Here is a 16,433-nt window from a genome sequence, read left to right on the forward strand (position 1 = left end):
GGGATGGAACTCATCCTGTGCGCCTCCGTCCCTTTGGAGGAGTCAATCTGACCGGACTGTTTTGACTCGGCGGCTCCGTAATCCCTTTCTGCGTGAGCGGATTCTGTGTCCTGTGCCATGCCAGTTTGCAAGGTTCAATCGTGACCTATCTGAACGTGCCCAGTCAGCGCGATTTGCTTTGTTTAACACATGCTCCATTGCAAACAAGGCGTTCATCCTCAATGATTTATTCACAGAGGAACATATTGACTTCTTGTTCCTAACTGAGACTTGGCAGCGAGAAATGGATTACACTCATCTCAATGAACGGTGTCCTCCGGACTGTTCTGTGTTTGGGACACCGCGCAATTTGCAGATTTTTTATCTTCAATTATCAAACTTGAAAATGTTCTGATACTTGGGGATTTTAGCTTTCATATTGATGACTCTTCATGTACTGTGGCATCTGAGTTCTTAATCACTGAATCATTTCATTTTAAACAGTGTGTTTCTGGTCCTACACATATAAAAGGCCATACTCTGGACCTGAACATTGACCAATTGAGTGTTATGGACTTAAATGTGACAGACCACAGACGCATATTTTTCAACCTGTCTTCTAATATTGAATGTCTTCCCTGTAATCCAGCATTGCAAAGACGTATTATTAGTCAAACTACATCTGAGAAATTTTCTGAGTCATTTGACCCTAGTTCTTTTATGGATTGTAGTGATGCTGAATCTTTTCTTCAGTCCTTTAACATTCATTGTCTGTCCGTTTTAAATAATGTTGCTCCCCTGAAAAGTAAAAGCACATTCCCTAAGAATCCTTGCCCTTGGGTGAATGAAGAAATAATGCCTTTTAAGAGAAAGTGCCGTAAAATTGAACGTTTGTGGAAGTCTGGAAGTACATAGACTGCATTTGAAGGAGCTTATCACATTGCTTAATGTTATGATAAAACAGGCCAGGTCGACCTATTTTGCTAATCTTGTAACTCTGAACAAGAAAAATCCTGAAGTCCTGTTTGACACTATTTCTAAGATTGTCTCTCCTCTCGCTCCCCAAGTACCTGTGCACTCAAAGTGTGATTGTAATATGTTTTTACATGCTTTTGTAAACAAGGTGCAAGATATTAGAGCTACTATAACCCATTGATTTTACTTGACCTATCGTCTGCATTTGATACATTGGACCATACAGTTTTGATACATCGGTTACGCAATGAAATGGGGTTCTCTGGGTCTGTTTTAAAATGGTTCACCTCTTACTTGAGTGATAGATCATTTTGTGTGTCTATGAATAACATTCTGTCAGAAATGACCCCGCTGTCATATGGAGTCCCTCAGGGATCGGTTTTGGGTCCTATTTTGTTTTTATTGTATATTAGCCCTCTTGACTGATTTAACGGATTTATTGGAATGCCTGTCGTGCATTAAGACTTGGTTATACAACAATTATTTACAACTGAATATAAAAAAGACTGAAACTTTGATCATTGCTCCAGAACAAAAAATACCTCAAATTAAACAACTCTGTTCCTTAGAGTCATCCGTCCAGTTGAGCCTAAGAAACCTGGGTGTTTTGTTCGACCAATCGTTGTCTCTGGATGGTCATTCTAGACAGTTGGTCAGAAACTGTTTTTATCATTTGAGAAATATTTCTAAATTGAGAAAAATTTTGCCCAAAGCTACCATGGAGATGATCATTCATGCTTTTATTTCTTCAAGGTTAGATTACTTTAATTCTCTTTTTACTTGTTTTAACAATGATTCTCTGAACCGTCTTCAATTGGTGCAAAATGCAGCAGCCAGGCTTTTAACAGAAACCAACAGAAGGGCACACATTACTGCGATTGTATTTACTCTCCACTGGCTTCCGGTAAAATTTAGAATTAATTATAAAATTTTAGTTTTAAGCTTTAGAGCATTACAAGGACAGACCCCCCAATATAACGCAGACATGCTTACCCCTTATTCTTCTTTCTGTACTCTTTGTTCCGCCTTAAAACTCGGGGAGACCGCTCCTTTCAAGCAGTTGCTCCCAAACTGTGGAACGCCCTGCCACTGTCTCTGCGTGTGGTCGATTCTGTTGAAAAACAGCTAAAGACACTTCTATTCAGTCAAGCTTTCAGTTGACTGAGCTATTATGTTTTATGTTTTGTATGATGTTTCTTATTTTTAAGTTTGTTCATTTGCTATATGTAAAGCACTTTGTGATTTTATCTGTGATAGGTGCTATATAAAGTTTACTTATCAATATGTATCACAATATAATTCTTTTCAATAACGGTGATATGATTTTTAAGCACATTTCCGATACATCCCCAGTGATTTGTGACATTGTTGAATACAGCCTACATGAGCACTGCACGTTTCAAAATCAACACACGTCACAGCTGTTTTATATGAATTTATATGAAATTGAAGTTTAATGTTTTTGTCTATGTTTTTTTTAAAGAATTCTTCTGCTCACCAAGCCTGCATTTATTTGATCCAAAGAACAGCAAAACAGTTTAATTTTTTTATATTTTTCACTATTTAAAATAACTGCTTTGTTTTAGTGTAATGTATTTCTGTGATGCTCCGCTGTATTTTCAGCATCATTCCTCAGTCTTCAGTGTCACATGATCTTCAGAAATCATGATAATATGATGATTTACTGATTATTAATATTTAAAACTGTTGGGTACATCATTTTCAGGATTCTTTGAATAGAAGGATCCAAAAATCAACATTTATCTGAAATAAATAGCTTTTGTAACATTACACACTCTACCATTCAAAAGAGGAATAAATTACATTTGAAAATATTATAATAAATATTTAAAATAGTTATTTTAAACAGCAAAAATATTTCAAAATGTTACTGTTCTTGATGTATTTCTGATCAAATAAATGCAGGCTTGGTGACCAGAAGAGACTTCTTTAAACACATGAGAAATCTTACGGTTCAAACACTTTTGACTGGTTGTGTGTTAGAAGTTAAAGATATTAATATTAATTAGGGGAGTCTGAGACTATTATTTGACAGTGATTTCAAATGTATTGTTTGTATGAAGGCTAAATACAAATAAAAAGCTGAACATTAACTTATTTGTAGAGTTTAGTTTTATTTCTCTCTAAAATATTCTATGGTTTTCTAAGAGGCTTCAGACTTGGCAAATTCATATTTGATAAGTTAGTATGTACAGACATCTGTTGTGGACATTCTTGGAAGTTTTTATGGGGCTTTTTAAAATAGTGTTAGTATCGATATCAGAATTATATCATATCGACCGAAATTAAGAAATATACTGCGATATAAACTTTGGCCATATGTGCAGCCCTACTAGACAACTTCATTTTAATGAAAAATAACAAATGAAAAAATATATAATCATAATCTATGACAAAAAAATACTATTATAAACTAGGTGAATAATTGATAGAAGATAATTTAGCAGCAAAAGATATTCTAGAAAAATCACGGGAGCACAATAATTTAATCAAATCTAGGGACATTTTATTTACAAATAAAAGTGAATGAGTCTAAAATCTGGTAAAATGTTACACATTGCTCTTTGAATTGTTGTAAAATACATTCATGAAAAAACAAGTATATGCATCTATACAGAAACATAAAAGATGATTCTTTTAAATGTATAGCGCAGTAATAAAGGCAGCAACATATGATAGATAGGACAAGACTATTAATCTTAGATTGCGCAGAAAAGTATTTTAATATTAAAGGCACCAATATAGAGCAGCACAGAGCACTTCTGATTCATTGGTGAACCGGACATCACTAGTACAAAGAGAAGAGATATTGTTACGTAGAGTATTAAATCTGTGTGTTAGTTTAATTTAGTCAGTAACTGAGTTACAAAGCTCAGTACTGTGCGCTCCTGAAGAGAGTCTCATGCTTCGGACTGTAACTGAACGAGACACACAGTCTGAACACTGAACGAAGGACGACAGACGGCTTCAGCGGAGAGAAGAGTGTGTGTGAACTGAATTTAATGACTTCAATATTAATCTGTACCTCACACTGAACTATGGAACAGCTTCAGAACACTTGAAATATGTCCAGGAAAACATGTTGGTGCTTTATAATGTTTTGTGCCTTTAGTGGAGCTCAACAATAACAGAATAGTACACGCACAATATCAGATTTAGATCGGTCTCGTCTGACTGATCCACGATCCACAGAAAATACCAGGATCAGAGCCGATCCCGATATCAGACCCATGCATCCCTAGTTCAGATTATCTATTCTTCTTTTATGCCAGAAATCTTAAGGATATTAAGTAAAGATCATGTTCCATGAAGATAATTAGTAAAGGTGTAATAGTTGTAACAGGAGCATCTACGGCTCAATCAGAAGCACATTCAAGAAGATTCAAACATATAATTGTATGCACTTTTCTAAAGAAAGGGTTATTTCTCAAACACAAAGCATTAGAGCCCTAAATCAAACACAGGGTTATTTCAACAGAAGAGGAGACCTCAGTAAGTTCTCAAGAAAGTAGTTTGGCATCTCTTTAATAAATGTCCTGATATTTCTTCACAGCGTCTGTCAAAGCAAAGTCATGTGACCCAGACACATCCAGAATCATGACGTCATTCTGTCCTCTTCTGTTCATCGGTCAAACACTAATCAAGATGTTTTGATCAAATCTGAGAGGATTCTGCCGCTTGCATCATAAAACATCTTCTGGAGACACACTCATTTTATAAGATGAACAGATTTAATTTAGGGTTGTATTCACATTGATCACCACACAAATAAAACACACCATAAGCGTAATTTGGATGTCTATAAGACAGTCTTCTCTGTTTTTATAATAGTTTTATGATCTGGAGCGACATGAGGAGTGATGGATCACAACTGTCATAATGTTAATTTATGAAGAAACAATTGGGATATTATTTATAACGGCAAATTATTAATCCATGAACTCTTAATAAATGCGTGTTGAGTCATTAATTTAAAAAGATGAAAATAATACTATAGGGATCTCAAAATCATATGAAAACAGCATGAATACAAACATTCCATTCTGAAGTACATGACAAGTGTCTTTAAAAGAGATTTATCTCGATCTGAGAGTCGCTGTTTCAGAGTATGTACGTGTCACTGATGATGCTAACAAAGCTTCCTCACACACAAACACACACAATCAACAATAACCATCACACACCGGAGCACGGATCTGTTCATCCCCACGAACGGTGTGTCATCACGGAGTTACATGATTGGAGTTAATTAAACGAGCTTCAGCATTACAGGCTAACATCAGCTGTTAGCTTTAGCGCGAGCGGCCGGCAGAGGAGAAACACACACAAACGGGGGAGGAAAAAAACACACACACAAGGAAGAGAAAAACACACACTCCAAGAGACAGAAACATACCTCGAGTGTGTCTACAGATTAGCGCAGCTGAATGAGTGAATATTTCAGGAGAGTCGAGAGAAGACACTCACAGCCGCTCACAGCCACGACACACAACAATGGCGCCACTTCCGCTGTGTGTCATGATCGAAACCATCCGGCGCGAAACAACCTGCAGCAACTACAGCACAAGACCTCTCTCTCTCTCTCTCTCTCTCTCTCTCTCTCTCTCTCTCTCTCTCTCTCTGTGTGTGTGTGTGTATATAAAAAAAATATTTTTATAATATAACAATTTAAATAATTTAAGTACAAAGGGATTATGCAGCACACACATGTAGTAATAATAATAACCAATTATTAGGAAGATTGTATAAAGGAAGATTGTATAAAGTAAACACCTTTCTTAGGTTTTTTGTTTTTTATCTTGTCGTGTGCACTCTTGTAATAATGAAATCTTGTAGATGTGTGTTTCTCCATCTGAAGCACCGTCGCGTGTGTTCTGGGAATATCATTCCGGAAGCTGAAGCTAAGCTCTGCAGTGTTTCCAGTACGGCGGAAAGCGGCGCTCCACAGGAAATGCCACGTGTACCAAGTGCGCATGCGCGCTTTCCGCTCGACTTCCGCTGAGGGGAAAGTGCTGTTTATCAACGCGACGCTCGGCAGCGCGAGACAGAGAATGAGCGCAGACCGGTGACCGGACCGACCTAGCGTCACAAAACGGCGCCGGAGGCTCGTACGCGAATGGTGAGTGACCCGCGTCTAAACGCGCCGCGCGCAGGCCGAGAGTTTCTCCGGCGTTTGATCACTTCAGCGACGCGACCGGGCAGCATTCTAGTGCGTCGCGTCGCTCGATGAAGACTGAACCTGTGGTCTTCGATTAAAGTTACTCACGACTAATCTAACGGGTTACCCCCAGCTAGTTAGTGACTTAACCCCAACTAGTTAGTGCCCTAACCCCAGCTAGTTAGTGACTTTAACCACAGTTGGTTAGTGACTTTAACCCAGCTAGTTAGTGACTTAACCCCAACTAGTTAGTGCCCTAACCCCAGCTAGTTAGTGACTTTAACCACAGTTGGTTAGTGACTTTAACCCAGCTAGTTAGTGACTTAACCCCAACTAGTTAGTGCCCTAACCCCAGCTAGTTAGTGACTTTAACCACAGTTGGTTAGTGACTTTAACCCAGCTAGTTAGTGACTTAACCCCAACTAGTTAGTGCCCTAACCCCAGCTAGTTAGTGACTTTAACCACAGTTGGTTAGTGACTTTAACCCAGCTAGTTAGTGACTTACCCCAACTAGTTAGTGCCCTAACCCCAGCTAGTTAGTGACTTTAACCACAGTTGGTTAGTGACTTTAACCCAGCTAGTTAGTGCCCTAACCCCAGCTAGTTAGTGACTTTAACCACAGTTGGTTAGTGACCTTAACCCCAACTAGTTAGTGTTCAGAGTGGATGATCTTCATCCGGGTGAAGATGACCTCCTGAGTTCACCTGGTTAGGGGACTAGTTAACCTGAGTTCACCTGGTTAGGGGACTAGTTAACCTGAGTTCGTCTGGTTAGGGGACTAGTTAAACCACTGGTTGTCAGTGTTCGGTTAGTAACAGACTCTAGTGTGTTTTGTGCTGCAGGGCCGTCACAGAACCCCGTTGGTGTTTTCTCGTCTAATCAGGGCTTCATCAGCACCCTGACGAGCAAAGGCCCACCGCCGGCCATCAACTCCCAGCAGCCTCAGCAGCCTCCACTGGCAGGGATCCATCCCATGATGCACTGCAGCACACCGCCGCTCTTCCAGACGAATTCTTAGTATTCGAAAAACAGTAGGCGAGATGTACCCGGATGGCCTACTACTTCCGCCCGAAATCCGTAGCATGCACACGCTGGACACTACTCTATCCCATGAGGCAACGGGAGAGGACTCGTCATACTCGAAAATAACGGAAAACCATGACGCCGCTGTTTTGAAGTGTAAGTACCTTATGGATAAACGTTGTTCATCGTGGTTAAAGTGTGCTTGTTTAACATAATCCAAGTAAACGACTGACTTGTTGAAGGTTTACAGATTGTAAATCGATTAGATGATTTTGTAAATTGAGTGTAAAAAGATGTTTAATCATTATTATCGATCAGATGCTGTGCATCAGCTTGTTAACGCTGTTTTCTTTAAACTCGTTAAGTAATTTAATGAGATAAAGTTACAAAACTTTAACGTTAATTAAACCGATTTAATTTCTCTTTTACTAGTCTTGATATTTAGATAAAGAAAATTGTTGGATAACTTGCATGGCAAACTATTAATAAGTGCCTCAGTTTGATCATAAATCCTCAGTAATGTGTGAATCCTGTTCTGATGTTACAGAGACTGATCAAACCCTACTCACTGGAAAGCATAATTCAGTAAGTATATAAATTCAAATTAATCTTAACTACACACACTCTTTACATGTATTTATGTTAGGATCATCACTGATTTGTGCAGTTTTTTATTATAATATGAATTTCCAGTTACTATTTTATCAGTTGCAAAGTGTTTAATAGCAAGTAACACTGATTCTGTAGCAGTTTCCAGTTGTTTTTAAACAAGCAACATCTTAACATCTGAAGAATGTTGTCTTGAGAATGGGTGCCACACTTTAGAGAAATACCCATACACCAAGTCACATTTAAAATTATTCTCTCTATTTATTTATTTATTTATTTTTCATTTCTACATGGATACGAGCACAAAGCTTCAGACAAAACCATATTAACTTTTGCATAAGGTAGTATAATAGAGCTTAAAGCAACAGCAAAAGGGAATTTCTGAAGACGTTTTTATAATAACTGAATTACTTCAGTTCAGTAACTGTATGTGCAGATGAGGACTTTACATTTGGGAATCAAAAATGAGTGAAAAAAGTGGAAATCTAAAAATTTACCCCAGAGATAAAGTACTACATTTGTAAAATTAAACTTATATGTTGATATGATATTTTAATTGATATGTTGCTAGAATTTCAAATAACTGTAATACGATTTCCCGGTTATGTGTGTAATGTGTATGTGTATATATAAATACACACCCGTTTACATTTAAATATTAAATATACACATGTATATTTATTCATATTTGTGATTTATAGTATATATATTTATATTTCTTGAATAACTAATATATGTACAGTGGAGCTCGAAAGTTTGGGCACCCCTTGCAGAATCTGTGAAAATGTGAGTAATTTTCAAAAATAAGAGAGATCATACTAAATGCATGTTATATTTTATTTAGTACTGTCCTGAGTAAGATATTGTACATAAAAGATGTTAACATTTAGTCCACAAGACAAAACAATTGCTGAAATTATTAAAATAACCCCCTCAAAAGTTTGGGAACCCTTGGTTCTTAATACTGTGTGCTGTGACCTGATGATCCACGACTGTCTTTCTGTTTTCTGATGGTTGTGCAGGAGTCCCGTGTTTGTTCATTCACTGATGCTCCAGAAGGAAACACGATGCATTAAGAGCTGGGGGGTGAAAACTTTCAGAATTTGAAGATCAAGGTAAATTGCACTTAATTTGTGTACCGGGAAACATACAAGTATCTTCTGCTGCTTACGAAGGGCAGAACTAAATGGGAAAAAAAATCATATTTCAACAAAATAAGACAAATTTGGCCATCTTCATCATGTTCAAAGGTTTTCACCCCCCAAATCTTAATGCATCTTGTTTCCTTCTGGAGCATCAGTGAATGTTTGAATCTTTTTTAATAGTTGTGTTTGAGTGCCTCAATTGTCCTTAGTGTGAAAAGATGTATCTCAAAATCATAAAGTCACTGCTGGAAAGGATTCAAATATGCAAAGATGCTGGAAAACAGAAGAATCTGCAGGACCTTAAAGATTTTTCTGAACAACGCTGCTCAGTTTAACTGTTCAGAACAAACAAGGGACTCATGCACAACCATCAGAAAACAGAAAGACAGTCGAGGATCATCAGGTCACAGCACACAGTATTAAGAACCAAGGGTTCCCAAACTTTTGAGGGGGTTATTTTAATAATTTCAGCAATTGTTTTGTCTTGTGGACTAAATGTTAACATCTTTTATGTACAATATCTTACTCAGGACAGTACTAAATAAAATATAACATGCATTTAGTATGATCTCTCTTATTTTTGAAAATTACTCACATTTTCACAGATTCTGCAAGGGGTGCCCAAACTTTCGAGCTCCACTGTATATCTTGATTTGACAGTCGTAAAATTACTTTTATAACTTACAGAAGCTGAAACAATAGCGCTATAAGAACATGCAGTGATCTGCAGAGTCTTAACCTGTTCAACTGTCCTACAGGTAATCCTGCTCTTGAAGAGCTGCACACGGTCGTCTGCTGTGACACAGATTGTCCCGCACATCTCTCCTGTGCTGACTTCTGTGTTTCGGGGTTCTGGTGCGTCATCGTCATGATCCTCCACAACTTCTGGATCAACAATGTCCTCATTCAGAAGACGGACGTTGTGGAGCACTACACAGCATGCAACAACATCTGCACAAAGACAGGACTCACTTCCAGGGCCTTGAAGAAGAAGAAGATGGAGCACAGCTGGTCTTCATCATCTGAAGGCTCTCTCAACAATGTTATGTGCACGAGCATCATTGGTGTTGAATCAAAGCTGTGCAGGATTCTGTTCAGGCTCTCTGTCTGCTGTGATGAGGCAGATGAACACTCACACAAGGACACACACCATCTCCCATGATGTGTTTTCCTGCAGGTGTAAATAGAGCTTTTCTTCAGCACCCTGGCATCATACACAGACCCGGGATACTCAACAAACATATCAAGGTACTTCCCCTGGTGGCGACCTGCAGCTGAACACAATGAAACCACTTCCTGTTGAAATAACATTCGGCTTCACTTGCTGGAGGTTCAGTTTGTATGTGACAGCCATCTATTGTTCCAGCTACCAGAAGAAAAGCTGCTTCCACTGCCTCCAGCTCATCTGTGGTGGAGAAGGCAATCAGCCTCCTCAAAATCCCCATGACAGACCTGTCCTGCTCATTCTGTGCACAATGTTACGCAGCTCTTGGATGTCGAAGGCCAGTGACAGAAGCCTGTATGATGCTGTTCACAGGCTGTTCCTGTAGCTCAATTGGTAGAGCGTTGCGTTATCAAGCGTAAAGTTGGGGGTTTAATCTGCAGATTTCCTCTCAGACCTTCTAGTTACAGTTGATAAGGCGCTAATCATGGGATATTTTAATATTCACGTTGATAATGCAAATGATACATTAGGACTTGCGTTTACTGACCTAATAAACTCCTTTGGAGTCAAGCAAAATGTCACCGGGCCCACTCATCGTTTTAATCATACACTAGATCTAATTATATCGCATGGAATCGATCTTACTGCTATAGATATTGTACCCCAAAGTGATGATATTACAGACCATTTCCTTGTATCGTGCATGCTGCGTATAACTGATATTAACTATATGTCTCAGCGTTACCGTCTGGGCAGAACTATTGTTCCAGCCACCAAAGACAGATTCGCAAATAACCTGCCTGATCTATCTCAACTGCTATTTGTACCCATAAATACACATGAATTAGACGAAATGACTGACAACATGGGCACTATTTTCTCTAATACATTAGAAGCTGTTGCCCCCATCAAATTGAAAAAGGTTAGAGAAAAACGTACTGTGCCATGGTATAACAGTAATACTCACTTAAGAAAGTAACTCGTAGTCTTGAACGCAAATGGAGAAAAACTAACTTGGAAGTTTTTAAAATTGCATGGAAAAACAGTATGTCCAGCTATAGACAGGCTCTAAAAACTGCTAGGGCAGAGCATATCCACAAACTCATTGAAAATAACCAAAACAATCCAAGGTTTTTATTTAGCACAGTGGCTAAATTAACAAATTACCAGACGCCACCTGATTCAAATATTCCACCAACGTTAAATAGTAATGACTTTATGAATTTCTTCACTGATAAAATAGATAACATTAGAAATACAATAGCGAATGTAGATTCTACAGCATCTAACACTTCAGTTTCATCCATCGCACAGAAAGATAAACTGCAGTGCTTTACAAATATAGGACAGGAAGAGCTAAATAAACTTATCACTGTATCTAAACCAACAACATGTTTATTAGATCCTGTACCCACTAAATTACTAAAAGAGCTGTTACCTGTAGCCGAAGAACCGCTTCTCAATATCATTAACTCGTCGTTATCTTTAGGTCACGTCCCAAAACCATTCAAGCTGGCGGTTATCAAGCCTCTTATTAAGAAACCAAAACTATATCCTAGTGTACTGGCAAATTATAGGCCTATTTCAAATCTTCCATTTATGTCTAAAATTTTAGAAAAAGTTGTGTCTGCTCAATTGAGCACCTTCCTGCATAAAAATGATCTGTATGAAGAATTTCAGTCAGGTTTTAGGCCCCACCATAGCACAGAAACTGCACTTGTTAAAATTACAAATTACCTGCTTCTTGCGTCAGATCAAGGCTGCATCTCATTTCTAGTCTTACTTGATCTTAGTGCTGCGTTCGACACCATAGATCATGACATACTCATAGATCGATTACAAAACTATACAGGTATTCAAGGGCAGGCTCTAAGATGGTTTAGATCCTACCTGTCCGATCGCTACCATTTTGTTTACTTAAATGGGGTGTCATCTCATTTATCATCAGTAAAATATGGAGTGCCACAAGGATCCGTCCTAGGTCCCCTTCTATTTTCAATATACATGTTGCCCCTTGGTAATATTATTAGAAAATACGGAATTAGCTTCCACTGTAATGCTGATGATACTCAGCTATATATCTCAACGAGACCAGATGAAACTTCCCAATTATCTAAGCTAACAGAGTGTGTTAAAAATGTAAAAGATTGGAGGACAAATAATTTTCTCCTATTAAATTCGGATAAGATAGAGATATTAATTATTGGACCAAAAAACACCACACAGAATCTTGTAGATTACAATCTGCAACTAGACGGATGTACTGTTACTTCCTCTACAGTCAGAAATCTGGGTGTTATATTGGACAGCAATTTGTCTTTTGAAAATCATATTTCCAATGTTACAAAAACTGCATTCTTCCATCTTAGAAACATTGCCAAGCTACGAAACATGTTATCTGTTTCTGATGCAGAAAAGCTAGTTCATGCATTCATGACCTCTAGACTGGACTATTGTAATGCACTTCTAGGTGGTTGTCCTGCTAGTCAATAAACAAGCTACAGGTAGTCCAAAATGCAGCAGCTAGAGTCCTTACCAGGTCAAGAAAATATGATCATATTACCCCAATTTTACAGTCTCTGCACTGGCTACCTATTAAGTTCTGTATCAGTTACAAATTATCATTACTTACCTATAAGGCCCTAAATGGTTTAGCTCCTGCGTACCTAACTAGCCTTCTACCACGCTACAACCCATCACGCACCCTAAGGTCACAAAACGCTGGACTTTTGGTAGTTCCTAGGATAGCAAAGTCCACTAAAGGAGGTAGAGCTTTTTCACATTTGGCTCCCAAACTCTGGAATAGCCTTCCTGATAATGTTCGGGGTTCAGACACACTCTCTCTGTTTAAATCTAGATTAAAAACACATCTCTTTCGCCAAGCATTCGAATAATACATCTCTTAAATTGTGAGTGTAGTTGCATCTGCATTTTTATTCTTTAGCTTGGGTTAAACTAATTTTACTTTGTTGGATCAGCAGCTATGCTAATGATGTCTCTATTTTGTTTCTATGTTTTGCCACGGGATTTACATCCCATGGTAACTAGGATTTACACAAGCTCCAGTCTGGATCCAGAACACCTGAGAAGAGATGATGCTGACCCTCAGAGGACCCCAGATGATGCTAACCTTGAATCAACAACAGAACTAACAAATACTGCTACAAGTGTGACTGCATCCTATAATTACTATTAATTAATAATATTGATAGTTCATCATCTAGCTGACTACGTCTTGTATTAATATTATTATTTTTCTTTTTCTAAAATCCTGTCAAACGTGCACAAACTACTAGCTACTACTAAATATTGTAGAAACATAATTTTCTGTAAAGTTGCTTTGTAACGATTTGTATTGTAAAAAGCGCTATACAAATAAACTTGAATTGAATTGAATTGAATTAACATGTAAAGCGTGAAGAGTAACGTCCCTAGTAATGAGCCTTGAGGTACTCCATACTGCACTTGTGATCGATATGATATATCTTCATTCACTGCTACGAACTGATGGCGGTTATATAAGTACGATTTAAACCATGCTAATGCACTTCCACTGATGCCAACAAAGTGTTCAAGTCTATGCAAAAGAATGTTGTGGTCAATAGTGTCAAACGCAGCACTAAGATCCAGTAGCACTAATTGAGAAATACAACCACGATCAGATGATAAGAGCAGGTCTAAATCCTGACTGGAAATCCTCACAGATACCATTTTTCTCTAAGAAGGAATATAATTGTGAGGATACTACCTTTTCTAGTATCTTTTCAACCTCTTAAATAATACTTTTAATGGTCTATTGATCTGTGATATCACTTGCCAGTCTTTTTAAAATAAATGACTGTAATGTTTGTAAATGTAATATAACCTGTAATTTGAATTATAGACGAGTACAAACTGAGGAAGCTATTAATGGGTTTAATGAAGAATTAAGGTCACAAGATTGGAACACTATGGAGAGATGCAGACTGGGTTAAAAGTTATTTGAGCGACAGAATACACTATGTCCAAATGGGTAAGCTCTGTTCTGAATGTCTTGACATTGCTTGTGGTGTCCCCCAGGGGTCAGTACTGGGCCCCAAATTATGTAATTTGTATATTAATGATATTTTTATTGTTTCTCAATTGGTTAAATGTGTATTGTTTGCTGATGATACAAACATTTTCTATAGTGACAACAATTTGGAGCGATGTAAACGTTGTAATTAAAGAATTAAGTAAATGTAAAAAATGGATGGAAAGTAATAAATTATCCTTAAACCTAGATAAATCTAAAGTGATGTTTTTTGGAAAGTATGAATCAGATTCACAGAAACTGGTTGAGATAGATGGAGTACACATTGAAAATGTTCAGGAAATAAAAGTTTTAGGTGTAACGACCATAAGTTAAGTTGGAATGCCCACATCAGACATATAACTACTAAAGTCTCTAAAAGCCTTGCTATAATTAGTAGAGTTAAACATATCCTTGATCATATTGCACTCCATACCTTGTACTGTTCTTTAATATAACCATATCTAACCTACTGTGTAGAGGTATGGGGCAATAACTACAAAAATGTAATACAGTCACTTTTTTTGCTACAGAAAAGGGCTGTACGAATTATACACAAGGCCGCCTATTTTGAGCACACAAATCCTCTCTTTCTTAAATCAAAGTTATAAAAGATGCAGGATCTTGTAAAATTATATAATGCACAGTTCATGTTTAAAGTGTATCACTATTTATTACCTGTGAACATTCAAAATATGTTTTCTCATAATGTCAATGTCACATTTATTTATATAGCACATTTCCAAGGCCAGGGCCTACCAAAGTACTTCATAGTAAAATACAATAAAAAAAACAAAAATGTTAGTCACACACTGATACAATAAGAACAATGAAGTAACACAATGCTAAGAATAAAGGTACACATAGAATACAACACATTCATCAAGGCGGCTCCCCTGTGCCAAAAGCTACTTCAAACAAATGAGTCTTCAGCAATGAATTAAAAGTGGACAGGCTAGGAACCTCCAGGACCATCAGGCTGGCTGAACGGAGGTCTCTGGAGGGCCTGTGCAACCTGACAAGGTCTCATAAAGAGCAGTCGTACAGTTTGAGAGGATCTGGAAACTTTGTGGTCCCAATGGTGGGTTCCACCAGGAGGAGTTGTATTATGTCTGTATGTGGGGTTACTTTGTGGAATAATTTGGGGCTTAAATTAAAGCGATGTCGAAGCATTCACCTTTTCAAACGTCTTTACAAACAAAAGGTCTGGTCCAATTACAATGAGGTTTGATTGTATTAATGTGTGGAGTGTTGGATTAGTTGTTATTTACCATGTGTATTTATCTTATGGTATTCCGTCTACCGTTGGTGGTATTTGATAATCTTTGTTACCTGAGGTAATATCTGTATATTATGAATATGTATAGTATGTATGTGTCACAAGCCAGGCTAGAACTCGGGTCTCTGGTGTGGTGGTTGAGAGATCTGCCACTAGGCCACAGAGGCTGAGGTGTTGGACCCAATTGAAATACTCAAGGCAGTACTCCAAGCAATATTGGTTTATTAGGAAAAAAAAAAAAAAAAAAAAAAAAAAAAAGGACTTTGCAAGCCAAAAAAAATCCAACAAAAGTTCTCAGACAGAGGAATTAATAACAAGAGAGATAATGGGAAAACAAAAACCACAAGGGAAAATAAAAACTCCACGAGGGGAGACAACAAAACTAGAGCATGTGAACAATCAAGTAACTAGGAACACCTTACTTGAGGAAGCTTGGAAGGACTTGTAAATACAGAGCTGGTAGCACGCAGCCTGGACTCAAAAACCAAGTGTCAAACAAAGGGACAGACTCAGCTAAAATACTCTAAGAGAAACAAGGCACAGGTGACCTGGATAAGGCTAACAAGAGTAGACAAAGAAGAACTAAGACAGAAGGGAACACAGGGGACCTCTAGAGGCACGGAGACAAACTACAGGAGGTCAAATGCTGACAGTATGTGTGGTTTTGCACTTATGCAACTATAATACTGTTTCTTAATGAGGTATTATTATTACTATTATTTATTTTTTATATATTTTTCTTTGAGATAATTGAAGAAGGAAGCAGCTTTTTGTTTGTATAAATTCTTTGACAGACTTGGGTGGGGTTCAATAAATTTTACTTCTCCCCACTCCATTTCAAGCATAAGTCTAAGTTATTATTATTATTATTGTGTATTTTTCTGTTGTCACACTATTTGCTTGAAATGAATAAAAAAATAAAAAACAAATATCTTGGACAGAAAAGGGAGATTCGAGATTGGTCTATAATTAACTAGTTCTTTGGGGTCAAGTTGTGGTTTTTTGATGAGAGGCTTAATAACAGCCAG

At 37.6% G+C, this 16,433-nt stretch overlaps 1 protein-coding gene across 1 annotated transcript in view; it reads right to left on the reverse strand.

Moving 5' to 3' along the window:
- The window catches only part of LOC132117576 (GTP-binding protein SAR1b-like), a 44,784-nt gene extending 39,253 nt beyond the window's left edge, over nucleotides 1-5,531 (reverse strand). The window contains exon 1 of the mRNA XM_059526946.1: nucleotides 5,372-5,531. The gene's annotated coding sequence lies outside the window, so the exon portion shown is untranslated. The remainder of the gene's footprint in view (nucleotides 1-5,371) is intronic.
- Nucleotides 5,532-16,433: the final 10,902 nt, after the last annotated feature.

The sequence above is a fragment of the Carassius carassius genome, chromosome 36 (assembly GCF_963082965.1).
Source record: "Carassius carassius chromosome 36, fCarCar2.1, whole genome shotgun sequence".
NCBI lineage: Eukaryota > Metazoa > Chordata > Actinopteri > Cypriniformes > Cyprinidae > Carassius > Carassius carassius.